Here is a 14,279-nt window from a genome sequence, read left to right as displayed (position 1 = left end):
GAAGCAAAAGAAAGCTGGAGTAGCAATCCTTATATCAGACAAAATAGATCACAAAATAAAGAACATTACAAGAGATAAGGAAGGGCACTACATAATGATCAAGGGATCGATCCAAGAGGAAGACATAACAATTGTAAATATCTATGCACCCAACATAGGAGCACCTCAATACATAAGACAAACACTAATGGGCATAAAAGGAGAAATGGACCATAACACAATAATAGTAGGAGACTTTAACACCCCACTCACACCAATGGACAGATCATCAAAACAGAAATTTAATAAGGAGACATGTATTAAATGATACATTAGATGAGGTGAGTCTCATTGATATCTTCAGGACATTCCATCCAAATGCAGAATACACCTTCTTCTCAACTGCACATGGAACATTCTCCAGGATAGACCACATCTTCAGTCACAAATCAAACCTCAGTAAATTTAAGAAAATTAAAATTATATCAAGCATATTCTCTGACCACAGTAAGACTAGCTATGAGACTAGATATCAATTACAAGAAAAAACTGTAAGAAACAAAAACACATGGAGATTAAACAACACATTTCTAAATAACCAACAGGTTACTGAAGAAATCAAAGGGGAAATCAAAAACTTTCTAGAAACAAATAACAATGAAAACATGACAACTCAAAACCTATGGAATGCAGCAAAGGCAGTTCTAAGAGGTAAGTTTACAGCAATACAGTCCTACCTCAATAAACAAGAAAAACATCGAATAGACAACCTAACTTTACACCTAAAACAACTGGAAAAAGAACAAAGAAAACTCCAAAATTAGTAGAAGGAAAGAAATCATAAAGATCCTAACAGAAATAAATGAAAAAGAAATCAAAGAAACAATAGTAAAGATTAATAAAACTAAAAGCTGGTTCTTTGAGAAGATAAACAAAATTGACAGGCCCTTTGCCAGACTCATCAAGAAAAAAGAATCAAATCAACAAAATTAGAAATGAAAAAGGAGAGGTTACAACAGACAATACAGAAATACAAAGGATTATAAGAGACTATCATGAACAGCTATATGGCAATAAAATAGATAACCTGGAAGAAATGGACAGATTCTTAGAAAAGTTCAATCTTCCAAGACTGAACCAGGAAGAAGTAGGAATTATGAACAACCCAGTTACAAGCACTAAAATTGAAGCTGTGATTTAAAATCTCCCAAAAAAACAAAAGCCCAGGACCAGATAGCTTCACAGGAGAATTCTGTCAAACATTTACAGAAGAGCTAATGCCTATCCTTCTAAAACTCTTTCAAGAAATTGCAGAGGAAGGAACACTTCCAAACTCATTCTTTGAGGCCAGCATCACCCTGATACCAGAACCAGACAACACAAAAAGAGAAAACTACAGGCCAATATCACTGATGAACATAGATGCAAAAATCCTCAACAAAATTTTAGCAAACAAAATTCAGCAACACATCAGAAAGCACATACACCATGATCAACTTGGGTTTATTCCAGGAATGCAAGGATTCTTCAATGTATGTAAATCAATCAATGTGATACACCATATTAACAATTGGTGATAACAATTGAAAGATAAAAACCATATGATCATCTCAGTAGATTCAGAAAAAGCCTTTGACAAAATTCAGCACCCATTTATGATTAAAACTTCAAAAAATGAGCATAGAAGGAACCTACCTCAACATAGTAAAAGCCATATATGGTAAGCCTACAGCAAACATTATTCTCAATGGTGAAAAGCTGAAAGCATTCCCCCTAAGATCAGGAAGAAGACAAGGCTGTCCACTTTGACCACTATTATTCAACATAGTTCTGGAAGTCCTATCTACAGCAGTCAGAGAAGAAAAAGAATTAAAAGGAATCCAGATCAGAAAAGAAGTAGTAAAGCACTCACTGTTTGCACATGACATGATACTGTACATAGAAAACCCTAAATATCATATCAGAAAATTACTAGACCTAATCAGTGAATTTAGCAAAGTTGTAGGATACAAGATCAATACACAGAAATCACTTGCACTTTTATGTACTAACAATGAAAAATCAGAAAGAGAAATTAAGGAAACAATCCCATTCACTGTTGCAACAAAAAGAATTAAATATCTAGGAATATACTTACATAAGAAGACAAAAGACCTGTACACAGAAAATTATAAGACACTGATGAAAGAAATCAAAGATGACATAAACGGATGGAGAGCTCTTCCATGTTCCTGGGTAGGAAGAATCAATATTATGAAAATGACTACACTACCAAACAAACTACAGATTCAGTGCAATACCTATCACATTACCAATGGCATTTTTACAGAAGTAGAACAAAAAATTTCACAATTCATGTGGAAACACAAAAGCCCCCAAATAGCCAAAGAAGTCTTGAGAAAAAAGAATGGAGATGGAGGAATCAACCTTCCTGAACTTCAGATTATATTACAAAGCTACAGTCATCAAGACAGTATGGAATTGGCACAAAAACAAAAATACAGACCAATGGAAAAAGATAGCCCAGAAATAAACCCATGCATCTGTGGGTACCTTATTTTTGACAAAGAAGGCAAGAATATACAATGGGCCAAAGACAACCTCTTCAATAACTGGTGCTGGGAAAACTAGACAGCTGTGTAAAAAAGAATGAAATTAGAACCCTTCCTAACACCATACACAAAGATAAACTCAAAATAGATCAAAGACCTAAATGTAAGACCAGAGACTGTAAAACTCTTAGAGAAAAACATAGGCAGAACATGCAATGACATAAATCAAAGCAAGATCCTCTATGACCCACCTGCTAGAGTAATTGAAATAAAAACAAAAGTTAGCAAGTGGGACCTGATTAAACTTAAAAGCTTTTGCATAGTAAAGGAAACTATAAGCAAGGTGAAAAGACAGCCCTCAGAATGGGAGAAAATAATAGCAAATGAAACAACTGACAAAGGATGAATTTCCAAAATATACAAGAAACTCATACAACTCAGTGCCAGAAAAACAAACAACCCAATCAAAAAGTGGGGAAAAGACCTAAACATACATTTCTCCTAAGAAGATATACAGATGGCTAACAAACACATGAAAAGATGTTCAACATCATTCATTATTAGAGAAATGCAAATCAAAACTATAATGAGATATCACCTCATACCAGTCAGAATGGCCATCATCAAAAAGTCTACAAACAATAAATGCTGGAGAGGGTGTGGAGAAAAGGGAATGCTCTCGCACTGTTGGTGGGAATGTAAATTGATACAGCCACTATGGAAGATGGTATGGAGATTCCTTAAAAAACTAGGAATAAACCACCATATGACCCAGCAATCCCACTTGTAGGCATATACACTGAGGAAATCAAAATTGAAAAAGACACATGTATCCCATTGTTCATTGCAGCAATATTTACAATAGCTAGAACATGGAAGCAACCTAGATGTCTATCAACAGATGAATGGATAGAGAAGTTGTGGTACATATATACAATGGAATATTACTCAGCCATAAAAAGGAACACACTTGAATCAGTTCTAATGAGGTAGATGAACCTAGAACCTTTTATACAGAGTGAAGTGAGTCAGAAAGAGAAAGATAAACATTGTATTCTAACACACATATCCGGAATCTAGAGAAATGGTCAGAGAAGGCAATGGCACCCCACTCCATTACTCTTGCCTGGAAAATCCCGTGGACAGAGGAGCCTGGTAGGCTGCAGTCCATGGGGTCGCTAGGAGTCAGACACGACTGAGCGACTTCACTTTGACTTTTCACTTTCATGCATTGGAGAAGGAAATGGAAACCCAGTGTTCTTGCCTGGAGAATCCCAGGGATGGGGGAGCCTGATGGACTGCTGACTATGGTATTGCACAGTTGGACACAACTGAAGCAACTTAGCAGCAGCAGCAGCAGAGAAATGGTACTGAAGAATTCATGTACAGTGGCAGTGGAGAAACAGATATAGGGAATAGACTTATGGACATGGGAAGAAGGGAGGAGAGGATGAAATGTATGGAAAGAGTAACATGGAAACTACATTACCATGTGTAAAATAGATGGGCTTCTCAGGTGGCTCAGAAGATAGCCAATGGGAATTTGCTGTATGGTTCAGGAAACTCAAACGGGCTCTATATCAATCTAGAGGGATGGGATGGGCAGAAGATGGGAGGGAGGTTCATAAGGGAGGGGATATATGTATATGTTTGGCTGATTCTGATAGAGTGCCTGATGAATTATGGACTGAGGTTCGTGACATTGTACAGGAGACAGGGATCAAGACCATCCCCATGGAAAAGAAATGCAAGAAAGCAAAATGGCTGTCTGGGGAGGCCTTACAAATAGCTGTGAAAAGAAGAGAAGCAAAAAGCAAAGGAGAAAAGGAAAGATATAAGCATCTAAATGCAGAGTTCCAAAGAATAGCAAGAAGAGATAAAGCCTTCCTCAGTGATCAATGCAAAGAAATAGAGGGAAAAAACAGAATGGGAAAGACTAGGGATCTCTTCAAGAAAATTAGAGAGACCAAGGGAACATTTCATGCAAATATGGGCTTGATAAAGGATAGAAATGGTATGGACCTAACAGAAGCAGAAGATATTAAGAAGAGGTGGCAAGAATACACAGAAGAACTGTACAAAAAAGATCTTCACAACCAAGATAATCATGATGGTGTGATCACTGACCTAGAACCAGACATCCTGGAATGTGAAGTCAAGTGGGCCTTAGAAAGCATCACTACGAACAAAGCTAGTGGAGGTGATGGAATTCCAGTTGAGCTATTTCAAATCCTGAAAGATGATGCTGTGAAAGTGCTGCACTCAATATGCCAGCAAATGTGGAAAACTCAGCAGTGGCCACAGGACTGGAAAAGGTCAGTTTTCATTCCAATCCCAAAGAAAGGCAATGCCAAAGAATGCTCAAACTACCTCACAATTGCACTCATCTCACACGCTAGTAAAGTAATGCTCAAAATTCTCCAAGCCAGGCTTCAGCAATACGTGAACCATGAACTTCCAGATGTTCAAGCTGGTTTTAGAAAAGGCAGAGGCACCAGAGACCAAATTGCCAACATGCACTGGATCATGGAAAAAGCAAGAGAGTTCCAGAAAAACATCTATTTCTGCTTTATTGACTATGCCAAAGCCTTTGACTGTGTGGATCACAATAAACTGTGGAAAATTCTGAAAGAGATGGGAATACCAGACCACCTGCCCTGCCTCTTGAGAAATTTGTATGCAGGTCAGGAAGCAACAGTTAGAACTGGACATGGAACAACAGACTGGTTCCAAATAGGGAAAGGAGTTCGTCAAGGATGTATATTGTCACCCTGCTTATTTAACTTATATGCAGAGTACATCATGAGAAATGCTGGGCTGGAAGAAGCACAAGCTGGAATCAAGATTGCTGGGAGAAATATCAATAACCTCAGATATGCAGATGATGCCACCCTTATGGCAGAAAGTGAAGAGGAACTAAAAAGCCTCTTGATGAAGGTGAAAGAGGAGAGTGAAAAAGTTGGTTTAAAACTCAATGTTCAGAAAACGAAGATCATGGCATCTGGTCCCATCACTTCATGGGAAATAGATGGGGAAACAGTGGGAACAGTGTCAGACTTTATTTTTTTGGGCTCCAAAATCACTGCAGATGGTGACTGCAGCCATGAAATTAAAAGACGCTTACCCCTTGGAAGAAAATTTATGACCAACCTAGATAGCATATTCAAAAGCAGAGACATTACTTTGCCAACAAAGGCCCGTCTAGTCAAGGCTATGGTTTTTCCAGTAATCATGTATGGATGTGAGAGTTGGACTGTGAAGAAGGCTGAGCGCCGAAGAATTGATGCTTTTGAACTGTGGTGTTGGAGAAGACTCTTGAGAGTCCCTTGGACTGCAAGGAGATCCAATCAGTCCATTCTGAAAGAGATCAGCCCTGGGGTTTCTTTGGAAGGAATGATGCTAAAGCGGAAACTCCAGTACTTTGGCCACCTCATGCAAAGAGTTGACTCATCGGAAAAGACTCTGATGCTGGGAGGGATTTGGGTCAGGAGGAGAAGGGAACGACAGAGGATGAGATGGCTGAAAGGCATCATTGACTCGATGGACATCAGTTTGAGTGAACTCTGGGAGTTGGTGATGGACAGGGAGGCCTGGCGTGCTGCGATTCATGGGGTCGCAAAGAATCAGACACAACTGAGCAACTGAACTGAACTGATGGCTGATTCATGTTGAGGTTTGACAGAAAACAACAAAGTTCTTTAAAGCAATTATCCTTCAATTAAAAAAAACTTTTTAAAGTAAGTTCTCTGATATGAGGTTTTACACTTACCTACAAGGCCCTGAATAATCGAAACCCCCTTTTACTTATCTGATATCATCTCCTACTACTCTCCCCTGTGCTTACTTTGTCCCAGTCACCAATGTACCTTGTACTTCCTTCAACAAAGCAGGGACATCCCTCCCTCAGGACCTTTGCTCTCCCGTAATGTCTACAAAGCTCCTTCTCTCGAGTCTTTGCTTAAGTTCATTTTCCCCAGCATTCAATTCCCTTTCAAATTCTTCCCAGAGCCCTCAGTAGTCTGAGTGTTCCTCAAGATCGAGCACTGAGGCTATTTCTCTCCCTTCTGTTTGTTGATCCATCTTTAAGCTTTCTTTTGAACAAGTCCCCCAGTTCTATTTTGTTTTTTTAAGCAGTTTGAAAACTGCTTGTCTGTGAGGTTAGAAATAAAAAGCAGAGATTAGTGTCTGTGAATGGGTTTGTCATTATGAACTTAGAAATCATAGCAAAAGCACTGAGCCCTTCCATTTTGTGATCACAGACATATTTCCTATTTCACAGCCTTAAGGATGGAGCCCTTTATTTTCTTGGGCTCCAAAATCATTGCAGATGGTGACCACAGCCATGAAATTAAAAGACGCTTGCTCCTTGGAAGAAAAGCTATGACAAACCTGGACAGCATATTAAAAGCAGAGACATTACTTTGCCAACAAAGGTCTGTCTAGTCAAAGCTATGGTTTTTCCAGTAGTCATGTATGGATGTGAGAGTTGGACCTTAAAGAAGGCTGAGCACTGAAGAATTGGTGTTTTGAACTGTAGTGTTGGAGAAGACTCTTGAGAGTCCCTTAGACTGCAAGGAGATCAAACCAGTCAGTCCTAAAGGAAATCAACCCTGAATATTCATTGAAAGGAATGATGCTGAAGCTCCAATACTTTAGCCACCTGATGTTAAGAACTGCCTCGTTAGAAGACCCTGATGGTAGGAAAGATTGAAGGCAGGAGAAGGGGACTACAGAATATGAGATGGTTGGATGGCATCACCAACTTGGTGGGCATGAGTTTGAGCAGGCTCCGGGAAATGGTGAAGGACAGGGAAGCCTGGTGTGCTGCAGTCCATGAAGTTGAATCCTGCTGTGAGGACTGATGTAATGCTGGTTTCAGCATTTCTACCATTGCCAGTCCCCGCTCAAGCACTGTGGCTCAGATATCAGCATTTTGTCTTCTCTCAGCATGGTATGTCTTAGCAATCTTGGCATTCTCCTGGCATTCTAGTTGGGACCTCTTTCCTATGGCAGGCTCTGCTTATGAGTGGGGTTTCACTCAGTGTTGGCAGCAGTATTGGAATCCACATTCCACAGTATTGGAATCCACATGTATAAGCAGTTATGTGCATACGTGCTAAGTCACTTCAGTCATGTCTGACTCTTTGTGACCCAGTGGACTGTGGTCTGCCAGGCTCCTCTGTCCATGGAATTCTCCAGGCAAGAATACTGGAGTGGGTTGCCATTCCTGTGTCCAGGGTATCTTCCCAACACAGGGATCAAACCTGGCTCTCCCACATTGCAGGCAGATTCTTTACCTCCTGAACCACTAGGGAAGCCCCTAGATGAGCTAATTTCCCAGATGACAAATAAGTAGATAAATAATGTAATTTCAGATAGTGGTAATAGTGCTATGAAGAAAATTAAGTAGGGCTGTTCCCCTAATGATGAACCCTCAGGTTGTTTCCAGTGTTTCCCCTTTCAAGCGTTACTGCAGTAAACATTCTTGTCCTTATGCAAATGTATGAATGTTTATATTGTATAGACTCTGAAAGATGGAATTACCAGGTCATATAACCATATAATCAAAATTTTAACAGATAATGCCAAAATGGTCCCCAAGGTGTCTATTCTAATATTGTAGTATATGTAATATAATTAAAATCTGTAATATATTTATGTTTTTAATAAAATATTTGTATTACTTTTAGTTACACTAGGAATATAGAATATAGTCTCTTTGTTGAAAAAATTTAACAAAGGCTAAAAAGCCTTATGTATTCACCAACTTGCAAATTTTTGCCTCTCTCAAAAGTTTTTAAAACTCCTTTCTCCTAGTTTTTTTTTTTAATTTATTCATTTTTAACTGAAGGATAATTGCTTTACAGTATTGCATTGGTTTCAGACATCAACATAAATCAGCCATAGCTCTCTCCTTTTTTTAATTTTTATATCCCTGGGGTTGAGCACATTTCCTCAATTTTTGACCATTTTTACTTCTTTTTTTCTATTTGGATGGCATAACAAAGACTGCTGGTTACCTGCTATGACCCATTCTTCCTTTATCTTTAGTAATAGGAACCCCAGCTTTTACATAGGTCCATTGCTGCCAGCATCCAAAAGATTACATTTCTGGGCTTCCTTGGAGCTAAGTATAACTATGTGAGTTTTAGCTAAGAATACATAAGCAGAAGGGCTCAATGTAACTTTCTGAAGCCTCTTTCAAGAGAGAAGGCACTCCCTCATCCCTTCACCCAATCTGTATATTGGAACACAGAAGTAATAACTGGAGCTCTAACAGCCATCCTAGAGGACCGTGAGCTTAATGAGCCAGAAAATCTGGGTCTGAGCATTTGGTGGAGCTGCTGCACCAGACCTCAACTTCTTTCCCATAAGAGAGAAATTTAACTTCTGTTTTGTTTAAACGTTCTCTTTTTTTTTTCTGTTATATACAATGTAGAAAATGCTTTTTATTTATTTATAGGAGTTGTTTGGGTTCTAGATACTCAGTCTTTATTTATGAAAATTGTACATTTTCTTCCAATCTGTAAGTCCTCTCCCATTGTCAGTTTTTAGTTTTGAGGTCAAATTTTCCTATCTTTGCTTTTATGGATTTTTGATTTGAAATTTTTTTTTTTGCTAAGTTTTATTTTTTTAACTAACTTTTTAATGATGTCTTTCCTCTCCTGAAGATAAAAACATAGTAATCTTACATTTTCGTATATGTTCTTATAATATTTAGGTCTTTAATTCATCTGGAATTTATTTTTGTGAATAGTGTAAGGGAAAAAATCTTGTTGGCTATTCATTTGAATAATTTTTCTAGTAAGTGGCATGTCAGATTACTAATTAATAATTTATCTATATATGTATAGATTGGTTTTAGTACTCCATTTTTGTTCCATTGATCTTCACTTCTGTGCCATTAATATGCTTTTAATTATTATATCTTGATAATATATTTTGATTTTTGGTAGGCACAATCTTCTTTCTTTGTTCTTTTTAAAAAATATATAGCTATAGCACAATATTTATAAAACAAACTTATATGCAGAGTACATCATGAGAAACACTGGGCTGAAAGAAGCATAGCTGGAATCAAGATTGCCAGGGAGAAATATCAATAACCTCAGATACGCAGATGACACCACCCTTATGGCAGAAAGTGAAGAGGAACTAAAAAGCCTCTTAATGAAAGTGAAAGAGGAGAGTGAAAAAGTTGGCTTAAAGCTCAACATTCAGAAAACTAAGATCATGACATCTGGTCCCATCACTTCCCAGGAAATAGATGTGGAAACAGTGTCAGACTTTATTTTTTGGGGGCTCCAAAATCACTGCAGATGGTGACTGCAGCCATGAAATTAAAAGACGCTTACCCCTTGGAAGGAAAGTTATGACCAACCTAGATAGCATATTCAAAAGCAGAGACATTGCTTTGCCAACAAAGGTCCGTCTAGTCAAGTCTATGGTTTTTCCAGTAGTCATGTATGGATGTGAGAGTTGGACTGTGAAGAAAGCTGAGCGCTGAAGATTTGATGCTTTTGAGCTGTGGTGTTGGAGAAGACTCTTGCGAGTCCCTTGGACTGCAAGGAGATCCAACCAGTCTATTCTATAGGAAATCAGTCCTGGGTGTTCTTTGGAAGGAATGATGCTAAAGCTAAAACTCCAGTACTTTGGCCACCTCATGCAAAGAGTTGACTCATTGGAAAAGACTCTGATGCTGGGAGGGATTGGGGTCAGGAGGAGAAGGGGATGACAGAGGATGAGATGGCTGGATGGCATCACCAACTCGATGGACATGAGTTTGAGTGAACTCCGGGAGTTGGTGATGGACAGGGAGGCCTGGCGTGCTGCAATTCATGGGGTCGCAAAGAGTCGGACACAACTGAGCAACTGAACTGAAGGTGTAAAGCATAGCAGTACAATGAGCGTTACCCACTGCTCAGTTTAAAGGAAAAATATTATTACTATTTTGTCTTAGTCCCCTGACCCCAAGCTTCTCTGCACTCTTCTTTCATATTTTCTCTTCCATGTGAAATTTTAGAACTAGTTTATATATTGATCTTAGAATCAATCCATATAATTGAAGGCAATAATAGTTTCTGTATCAATAATGTCTTTTGGAAATTAATAAACTATTTAAATGTTTTTCCCATTGAAAAACAACTTGGGTTGTTTCCATGCATTAGCTATTATAAAGCTTCAGTGAACATGGGAGTGTGGATATCTCTTCAAGATAATGTTTTCATTTCTTTCAGATATATGCCCAGAAGTGGAATTGCTGGGTCATATAGTAGTTCTATTTTTAATCTTTTGAGGAACCTCCACGTTGTTTTCCATAGTGGCTGCACCAATTTAGTTTCCTACAAACAGTGCACAAGTGTTCCCTTATCTCTACATCCTGGCCAATGCTTATTATTTGTTGTCTTTTGATAATAGCCATTCTAACAGGTGTGAAGTGATAACTCATTGTAGTTTTGATTTATATTCCTCTGATGAGTGAATTCCTCTGTACCTATTGGCCATCTGTGTATCTTCATTGGAAAAAATCTCTGTTCAGATCCTCTGCCCTTTTTTTAATCTGGTTGTTTGTGCTTTTTTACTCTTGTGTGAGTTCTTTATATCTTTATATATTAACAGCTCACTAGGTAGCTGATTTGAAAATATATTCTCCCAGAGGTTGCCTTTTCATATTGTTGATGGTTGATGGTTTCTGTTGCTGTACAGACACTTTTTAGTTTGATGTAATCCCATTTCTTTTATTTTTGCTTTTGTTATCTTTACTTTTGGTATCAAATCCAAAACACCATTGTCAAGACCAGTGTCACAGAACTTACCATTTGTGTTTTCTTCTACTAATTTTATGGTTTCAGGTCTTACATTCAACTCTTTTATCCATTTTGATTTAATTTTTGTGTATGGGATAAGATAGTGGTCTCTTTTCACTCTCTGGCTTGTGGCTGTCCAGTTTTCCCAACATCATTTATTGAAAAGATTGTTCTTTCCCCATTACATGTTCTTGGTTCTTTTGTGGTAAATTAATTGACCACATATACATGGGCTTATTTCTGAGCTCTATTCTGTTCCATTGATCTGTGTGTCTGTTTGTATTCCAGTACCACACTGTTTTGATTACTATAGCTTTATAATATATTTTGAAATCAGGTAGTACGGTGCTTCCAGTTTTGTCCTTCTTTCTCAAGATTGCTTTTGGCTGTCCAGGATCTTTTGCGGTTCCATACAAATTTCAAGATTGATTGTCAGCTGGTAAAGAATCTGCCTGCAATGCAGGAGACCCTGGTTCAATTCTTGGGTCAGGAAGATACCCTGGAGAAGAGATAGGCTACCCACTTCAGTATTCTTGGGCTTCCCTGGTGGCTAAGATGGTAAAAAAAAAAATCCACCTGCAATGTACGAGACCTGGGTTCGATCCCTTGGTTGGGAAGATCCCCTGGAGAAGGGAATGGCTACTCACTCCAGTATTCTTACCTAGAGAATTCCATGGACAGAGGAGCCTTGCAGGCTACAGTTCATGAGGTCACAAAGAGTCAGACATGACTGAGTGACTTTCACTTTTACTTTCACTTTGTTCTATTTCTGTGAAAAATGCCATTGCAATTTTGATAAGGATTGCAATGCATCTGTAAGTTGCTTTGGGTAATATGGACATTTAAACAATATTAATTCTTCTAATCCATGGGCATGGAATATCTTTCTATTTGTGTCTTCAGTTTCTTTCATCAATGTCTTACAGTATTTCAGTGTACTCCTCTTTTACCTCCTTGGTAAAATTTAGTCCTAGATATTTTATTCTTTTTAATGCAAGTGTAAATTTGATTGTTTTCTTGATTTCTCTTTCTCATAGTTCATTATTAGCATATAGAAATGCAACTGATTTTTGTATATTGTTTGTGTATCATGCAAAGTTTACCAAATTTGTTTATTAGTCATAACAGTTTTTTGGTAGAGTTTTCAGGGTTTTCTATATATAATACCATAATAGAAACAGTTTTATTTCTTCCTTTCTGATTTGGATTCCTTTCTTTCTTTTTCTTCCTAACTGCTCTGGCTAGGACTTCAAATACTATGTTGAATACATGTGGTAAGAGTGGGCATCCTTTTCTTGTTCCCGATATTAGAGGAGATGCTTTCAACTTTTTACCATTGCGTCTCATACAAACTGTGGGTTTGTCATATATGGCCTTTCTTATTTTGATTTACATTTCCTCTTTACCCAGTCTGTTGAGAGTTTTTATCATGAATGGCTTGTGGACTTTGCAAATGCTTTTTCTGCATTTATTGAGATGATCATATGCTTTTTATCCTTCATTTTGTTAATGTGGTGTGTCATGTTGGTTGATTTGTGGGTGTTAAACCATCCTTACATCCCTGGAATAGATTCCACTTGACCATGGTATATGATTCTTTTGCTGTATTGTTGATTTTGGTTTGCTCATTTGTTGAGGATTTTCATCTTGTATTTGTTCATCAAGGATACTGGTCTCTAATTTTCTTTTTTTTTTTTTTATAGTGGTGTTGCCAAGTTGAATTACATGTAATGCTGGCCTTGTAAAATGAGTTTGACTATGCACTTATGGTCACCTAATCTGTGACAAAGGAGGCAAGAATATACAATGGAGAAAAGATAGTCTCTTCAATAAGTGTTTCTGAGAAAACTGAACCATATAAAAGAATGAAGTTAGAACTCTCTTAACACCATACACAAAAATAAACTCAAAATGGATTAAAGACCAAAATGTAAGGCTGGACACTATAAAACTCTTAGAGGAAAGCATAGACAGAACACTCTTTGACATAAATCGCAGCAAAGTCTTTTTTAATCTATCTCCCAGAGGAATGGAAAAAAAATAAAAGCAGATGGGACCTAATTAAACTTGAAAGCTTTTGTACAGCAAAGAAACCATAAACAAAACAAAAAGAAAACTCTCAGAATGGGAGAAAATATTTGCAAACAAAACTACTAACAAGGGATTAATCGCCAAAGTATACAAATAGCTCATGCCGCTCAAATATTTTTAAAGAGAGAGAGACCAAAATAACCTAATCAAAAATGGGCAGAAGATTTAAATAGGTACTTCTCTAAAGACATACAGGTGGTCAAGAAGCAAACGAAAAGATGTTTGGCATTGCTAATTGTTAGAGAAATGTAAATCAGAACAACAATGAATATCACCTCACACTTATCAGAATGGCCATCATCAAAAAAAAAAAAAAATCTACAAAAAATAAATGCTAGAAAGAGTGAGAAAAGGGAACCCTCCTCCTACACTGTTGGTGAGAATGTAAATTGGTACAGCCACTGAAGAACAAAATGGAGATTCTTTTAAAAAACTAAAAATAGAACTATCATGTGACCCAGCAATCCCATTCTTGGGCATATACCTGGAGAAAACCATAATTTGAAAAAATACATGCATCCCAGTGTTCACTGAAGCACTATTTACAATAGCCAGGACATAGAAGCAGCCTAAATATCATTGACAGAGGAAAGGATAAGGTAAATGTTGTGCATATTTACAGTGGAATATTACTCATCCATAAAAATGAATAAAATAATGCCATTTGCAGCAACATGAATGGACTTAGAGGTTGTCATACGTGTGAAGTAAGTCAGGGAGAGAAAGACAAATACCATATGATAGTACTTATATGTATAATCTTAAAAAAATTATAGAAATGAACTTATTTGTAAAACAGAAGTACTAGTCACAGATGTGGAAAACAAACTTACGGTTACTAGGGAATTGG

General features: G+C 37.5%; 1 protein-coding gene across 4 annotated transcripts in view; it reads left to right on the top strand.

Moving 5' to 3' along the window:
• The window catches only part of PPP2R3A (protein phosphatase 2 regulatory subunit B''alpha), a 223,965-nt gene that overhangs the window by 11,382 nt on the left and 198,304 nt on the right, over positions 1-14,279 (top strand). The window lies entirely within an intron of this gene.

The sequence above is a fragment of the Bubalus bubalis genome, chromosome 1, assembly GCF_019923935.1.
Source record: "Bubalus bubalis isolate 160015118507 breed Murrah chromosome 1, NDDB_SH_1, whole genome shotgun sequence".
Classification (NCBI taxonomy): domain Eukaryota; kingdom Metazoa; phylum Chordata; class Mammalia; order Artiodactyla; family Bovidae; genus Bubalus; species Bubalus bubalis.
The sequence above is the reverse complement of the archived record's forward strand: the minus strand, read 5'-3'. Positions and strand labels throughout refer to the sequence as shown.